Here is a 7,061-nt window from a genome sequence, read left to right on the forward strand (position 1 = left end):
TCTCCCTCCCTCTCTCTCTCTCTCTCTCTCTCCCTCTCCCTCTCTCTCTCCCTCTCTCTCCCCCTCTCTCTCCCTCTCCCTCTGTCCCTCTCTCCCTCTCTCTCTCTCCCTCTCTCTCTCTCTCCCTCTCTCCCCTCCTCTCTCTCTCTCCCCCTCTCTCTCTCTCTCTCTCTCTCTCCTCAGTTTCCATCCGTGTACTCTACCCGTTTAGGGTCCGGCCTCCTCGTTCCGCAGCCCCGGCTCGGAGTCGCTCGGCAGACGCGGCGGCTGCGTGGCGGTTTTCGCGGCGGCCGCCGTAACCCCGTGCCCGGTTGCAGGGTTTGGCGGTAATGAGAGCCCGCGGCGGGCTGGAGACTCGACCCTACGGAGGGAAAACACGCCTCGCGGCGTCTCCCGCGTTAACAGCGCGGTTGAGAGGCCGTGCCGCGCGTCCCTCCCCCTCTACCTTCGTACTCTGAGCGCGCAGAATTAGCGGGAAGAGAAAGAACGCCGCCGCCGCCGCTCGCCGCTAGCATCGCCGCCATTCGTTTAACCCTCTGAAGAGCAGTCAGTGTTCTAGAACTCCACCGCTTTGAGTCACCGGCAGTGATTGTGACATCAGCGTTAGAATGTTCATTCAAGAACGCTCTAATCGCGTATTTGTGGTCTCACACCTGAAAGGGGTTAACCCTTTGTACGTGCTTAAATAAATGAGAGAGATGTCAGCAGTGTGCAGTGCTTTTAGCCTGTCTATTCTATTCTATTCGATTCTATTCTATTCTATGAGCTTTTGGGTTACAAAACCTACATGAATATTGGCAGGGATGTGCGTAGCTTTTTTTAATCTTTCTACTCTGAAAGCACAACCACATTTGTATGTCACAATTATTATTATTATTATTATTATTATTGGCTGCTAATAAAGTTAATTGGCAGCAAATCCAAGCTTGCCCTTGTTTGTTATTGCAAGTCCTGTTTTTTTATTTTTATTTTATTTTATGAAATGTCCCAGCTGCATTGGCAAGTAGGGCTCACTTTCCACTCTGCATCCTCTGTTAATCAGCTAGAGCACAGATGATGCCACACGCTCTCCTCCAAAACACATGATGTCACACTGCAGTCCATCTACGAAACGCCCGGAGGCACTGGCCCGTGTTCTGAACCAACGCTTGTCCTCAACCGACAACGAGCGACCTCTCACGAGCTGAAGAAAAAACGAATTCTGCTTCCAGAAGCCAGCCACGGATCCAAGCCTCTCCTGACGACATGGCAGAACCGCTTTTAAAAAAGCCGTTATTATTACGGCATTGTCCAACAGGGGAACGAAAAAAACGCAGCTTACGCCCACGCGTTACGGCAAGAATCCTTCATCGGGGTGCGTCCCGATACCTCGTAAGAGAATCCGTTACAGACGCGTCAGAGAGCGACCCGTCCGCCTCTCATTCGCTCCCTCTCCTCCCGGGTTAGCGTGAGCCACTTAGCGTGAGCTCTCAGGAAACGAGACGCGGACATCGGGCTGTATTTCACCTCAACCCGAAGGACGCGCTCAACTGTAAACGCTGAAAAAGAGTGGAAGGTTGGGGATGGGGGATGGGGGGTGGGGGGTGGGAGGGGGGATTGAGATAAATTCCTCCACACATTGTAAAGAGCTTTAAGATCCTTGAAGGCAGACAAAGGATGGTGTGGCATTGATGTAACAATACATAACCATTATCATTGTCACATTCATATGTAAGTACAACCCATCAGTGTTGGCATAAAGAAGGCATTTATTTGTTTATTTATTTTTTTTCTTCTTTTCCCTGGTAGCCTTCAGGAAAACGAGGACAGCCATGTTTACGTTCGCTCAGCGTTTAACGAGCTCAGTGGCTAAGATAACGACCGAAAATTAAGCGCCGTCTCACCACCCTGCCCCCCGGGCGAACCAAGCGAGGGCAGAGATACTCTAAACGAAATCGATCACAGGGACCTGGGATGACCTCGCGCAGCGCCCCCGTTGCACTGATAGCGCTAAGCGATGCGCCCGTAACGCTAATGCTGCTCCCCCCCCCCCCCCCCGCCCCCCTCGCCCCCCCCGCCATGTGTCTGTCTAGGGCTACGCAGACACACACACTCTCTCACACACACACACACATGCGCACATCCACATAGACATACACACACGTACACACGCAAACGTAAGCGCAAATATACAAACTGTCACACTAACTTGAATGCATAAGCACAATCAGAGAGGTGCACACACACGCACACATACAGAAACATGCACGCACACACCCATACTCACACACACACACACACACACACACACGCTCGCAAACACGCACATACAGAAATCACACAGATGCACGTATGTTACCAAATCATGGAGGGAGGGCCTTATAATAATAATAATAATAATTAAAAAAGCCCTTCCTGTGGAGCGGAACAGGTCTGCAGCGTCTGACGTCTGTATTAACGCACGTCAGCGGAAAGTGCCGAACGTTAGAGAGCGCGGTACCAGCCAGAGCGAGCGGGAGAGATGTGTTCTCTGAGAGAGAGAGAGAGATAACGCCAGGAACGGCAGAGGGGGCCTGGGGCCCTGGCTATACAGCGCCTCTCTAAAGGCCCACTCCAGCAGCAGCAGCAGCAGCAGCCTTGAAGAGCACACACACTCACACACACACACACACACACACACACACACACACACACACACACAAAAACATCTTTTATTCATCTGAAGAGGGAACGAGGGGGTATCTGAAAGCAGGCACCTGCCTTAAAAACAGGCATTCTGGGTTAAAAGAGGACAGCCCTCCGAAACAGCACTACAAAACCGCTTTTTTTTGTTGTTTTTTTTTTTTTGGCGGTTTCAGGCGTGCGCGTGAAGATTAGCGGAGCCCGGCCAGAACGGTTACTCAGGCCCGCCAGGACTGTACCACGGCGCTAAGGCCACGGCGTTTAAAAAATATATATTTTATTCGTTTTTATTGACGCCGCTGTCCTTGAGGAAAAAAAAAAGTCTAAAAATGAATTAGGGGAGGCATAAGAGTCGAGCCTCCACTTTAGACTCTTCCCCTCCCGAAGCCCTGCGGTGCAGTACTGCTCGCTGAATCGCACTTTTTTTTTTTAATATAGCAGTTCCCTTTAATTGCCCAATTGTGGCCATTTTCTCCCATGATCCTTTGCAAAGCGCTCCCTGACGTGACTGCCCGCAGCGGTGTTATTGTAGGTCACCCGGATAGTCGACTCCCGCGCAAGGTCATCGGAATCATTGATGAATCGGCAAACGGGGGGGGGGGGTAGGGGGGGATTAAACAAGACTGGCAAGTCAACGTTATGAATAATACATCCTTCAATTCGATTCGTTCAGAGATTTGTTTGTTTTATTTATCAACATTGAATTACCGTGCTAAACGGAGAGACTTACCGACGTTAAAAAACAAAAAAAAAAGTGCTCAAAATTTTTTTTTCCAAATTCTGCCGTGAGGATTGTCTCAGAAATCCACAAACGGATGCAAGCGACAGGTGACGCACAAATGTGAACCCAGCTGCATTCATTTGTGGATCAGCTGCAATTATCTGTGCATCACCTGCACAGTTTGTGGATCAACTGCATTTATTTGTGGATCAGTTATATTTATTTATTTATTTATTTATTTATTTATTTATTTATTTATTTATTTATTTATTTATTTATTTATTCATTTATTTTTGAGGCAATAATACCCTGTACACTCCCTCCTTTTAAACACCACTGTTGTCACGTTCCTCCCGTGTAGAGTTTGTCTTAATGACAGGAGACTTTGGTTATGTTTGCAGTGCTGTATTTTCTGTATTTGCTTATGACGAGGCGTGGAATTTGGAATGTTCCATCTTACACGGGAGACAGTCCTTCCAAAGCTAAGAATGCGTCAGTCATCTGATTGGTCAGTAGAATATTACTGACCTTTATGAGACACTTATCGAGAGGGAATTTTTGCATTTCGACATTTACAAGGATAAGGATCATGATATCCTGAAGTAATTCAGGCTAAGTGGCCTGCTGAATGGCACAATGGCAATTTCCTACATGGGAATTGAACCTGCACATTTTAAATTTCCATCACATTTCCCTGACCCACACTGGTGCCCAAGGGCATATTTTTTCACAAAGAGACGGGGAATGTGATTGCCTGCTTCTTGCTCTTCTGTCCTGAAAGCATGCTTTATTCCTGCTATAACTGGGGGGACTCGTGTTATCAAACGCTTAAAAGCACAGGGCTCGTCCGGGATTTGAACCCAGGACCTCTCGCACCCGAAGCGAGAATCATACCCCTAGACCAACGAGCCAGCTACACTGCCTGGCCTGATCTGTCAGAGGTCAGAGGTCACCGTCAGAGGAAAACGGCAGGCCTGCGTCAGATCTGAAGCACTTTCGTTATTTCCTACACTGGAATGCTTTCACAAATGACCAAATAATGTGAAAGCGAAAAATGTGTTTACAGAAATCCTTTCAGAGCAAAATTCTTCTTTCATACGAGAGTTGGTTTTTTTGTCAGCTTGCATGTTTCAGTGTTAAAAGCATTTCAAATGCATAATTGGATATGGTTTTGTCAACAGTCACGATCTCTGCGGTGGTCATCTTACACAGGCCAGAGAAACGAAGGTAACGCACAGCGACGGTGAATAGTTCAGTTACACTTGGCTTCAAAGTTATTTGCTTCAAACTCTTTTCTAGCAACACACAAATGGACAGCGTAGGTATAGTTGCAGCTGAGACGAGTAGTATCCAATGCATAGTCGATATGCTGCATATGCATATTTTATGTGTAATATGGGGTTTCATGACTCTGTTTTCTGTTTTATGTGCAGCTTGTACACCTGTGCCACATAAAATGCAACATACGCCGGCATTTTGATTGCAATGCAGTGGATAGAGCACTTCGTACACGTTGTGTATGACCGGTATTAATATGGGTTGCAGTAAATCACAATCTCAGCGGAAGTGGCAGAGATTGAATTTATCTGCATATTGCCACAGAAACATGCAGAGAGGCGGCTTGTGTAGCTCAGCACCTGGCTCTCAGAATAGCCTTTTTCAGGAATACACACTGTGGAGAAAAGGGGGGGGGCGTGATGGACGGGGCAATAACGAGAAACTTCTGGAAGCGTAATTGGACGGGGTCAGCTACCCCCCCCCCCACCGTCCACTTCACACACGATGTTCGCTAACCTTTGATTTCTCCAGACGTCCCACCCAACGTCTCGGTGCCAGCCAATCGCGCATCGGGCGCGCTCTGCGTGTGGACGGAGAAGGGCGGAGAAAAACCCTTTACCCCTCCGGCGTTATTTCTGCGCCCGCTTCCCGAGCGCGATAATCACCGATCTGACCGGCCGCCTGCCTGCAGCGTGACGAGGATTACTTCCACCCCTGCGTCATTTCGGCTTTTTCACACCGACACACTGGGAGATCTACTTGGAAACAACCCTGAGTGCAGTTTCTGCTGCTTTCTGGGAAACAGCATGGGTACGCTATCCACGCCATGCTAACCCTTTGAAGAGAAGGTCTTTTTTTTTTTTTTGGAATGTTTTTTTTTCTCTCTCAGAATTCTAAATCAGTGTTCTAGAACTCCGCTGCTTTCAGTCACCGGCAGTGATTGTGACATCAGCACTAGAATGTTAACAACATTCTCATCACACACCGTATCTGTGATCTTGCACCTTAAAGGCTTAAGTAAGTAGCGATTCACTGAAGCGGCAAAGTAAATGCGCGACCACGCCCAGCTAGCTAGCACAGATCGCGGGCACAGTAACACGTCTCCTCTTAGTGGTGGAACGGGACATTTCTTCATCGCCAGCTCTGCCATCCCGGGATATTTTGGAATGAGAGGGCCGCTGCCAACTTTTATCTCCACGCATTCCTCGTCACAGCTGCCAGAGCATAATAATTTCATTATTATTATTATTATTATCATTATTATTATTTAAGTCTCAGAAACAGAACTTGGTGCCATGTCATCTCCAAACGTGCACAAAGGGTGAATTAAACGAAGGGCTGCTTTTTCTTTTTTGCTCACTCTCTTTCTTCTTTTTCTTTTTTTTTTTTTTTTTAAAGTTGAGACAGCGCTAATTCAGTGGCGCAAATTCGAAGTTCGCCTGTCGATTCGCGGAAGGGATCCATTTAAATTCGGCGCGCGAATAACGGCGCAGAACTGAAGAGGGGAAGCCGTCGAGGCGCGGTCGAGATCGGCGGGACGCGCGGCAAGCGGGCCGCCGCAGCATTCCGCGGGACCGCTCTCCATCTCAATTCATCGCCTTCGACCGTTCGGAATGAATGACTTAAAAAAAAAAAAATTTTTAAAGTTAACTCGGCTCGGTTGGAATTTTATGAATGTTTGCGTCCGGGCAATGAAACAGCCGATTTAAATTAAGCCAGAAAGCCAATTAATGGGGTTGAATGTGGTGGGGGGGGGGGAGGGGGGGCACATTCAATGCCATTAATGTCATCAAGCAGTTCTAGTTTTGCATGACTCAGCTTATAATGGAATTAAATTTCCCTGTTAACCCAAAGATGTCCATTTGGACAGAAAATGTGCAGTACTGGCAAAGAACGATTGCAAGAACCTCCGATAGCCTTTATGAATCGGACACACCATGTGTTCAGCCCCTTTTGCATAAAGAAATTATCCATTTTGACACTGAAATGTATGGAGGCTGGTCAGACAGTACTTGGACTACACACTGAACGACTGGCTTTCAGAAAATCAAGCTCTTTCAGCCACAGTGCTTGCTGGGGTCCCTCAGCGACAGGCTTACAGTGGGCCTAACAAAGACAGCAGAGCAACTCCCTGGATGATCACCCACCAATCAGCCCCGGGTGTGCGTGCCTGTGGGTGAGGTCACACCCCTTGTGACATCACAATGCAGCATACGGTAGATTCCGTCTGCATTCCCGCACAATGCCTGAAATCTGAACTGAAAAGAGCAACTGGGTGTTGTTGACAGAAAGTACGCTAGCTAGTTCGGTTTTTTCAGGCAAAAATAGCAGAAATACCGTTTCTCCCTCCGCCCCCCTCCAACGTTCCACCCCCCCCCCCCCCCACTGCCAGCACTGAGCT

The 7,061-nt window shown here is 48.1% G+C and overlaps 1 non-coding gene across 1 annotated transcript; it reads right to left on the reverse strand.

The window, feature by feature from the left end:
* Positions 1 to 4,221: 4,221 nt before the first annotated feature.
* On the reverse strand, positions 4,222 to 4,293 carry trnap-cgg. Its single transcript has one exon. It is a non-coding gene; the product is annotated as a tRNA-Pro (tRNA).
* Positions 4,294 to 7,061: the final 2,768 nt, after the last annotated feature.

The sequence above is a fragment of the Anguilla anguilla genome, chromosome 1, assembly GCF_013347855.1.
Source record: "Anguilla anguilla isolate fAngAng1 chromosome 1, fAngAng1.pri, whole genome shotgun sequence".
Taxonomy (NCBI): Eukaryota; Metazoa; Chordata; class Actinopteri; order Anguilliformes; family Anguillidae; genus Anguilla; species Anguilla anguilla.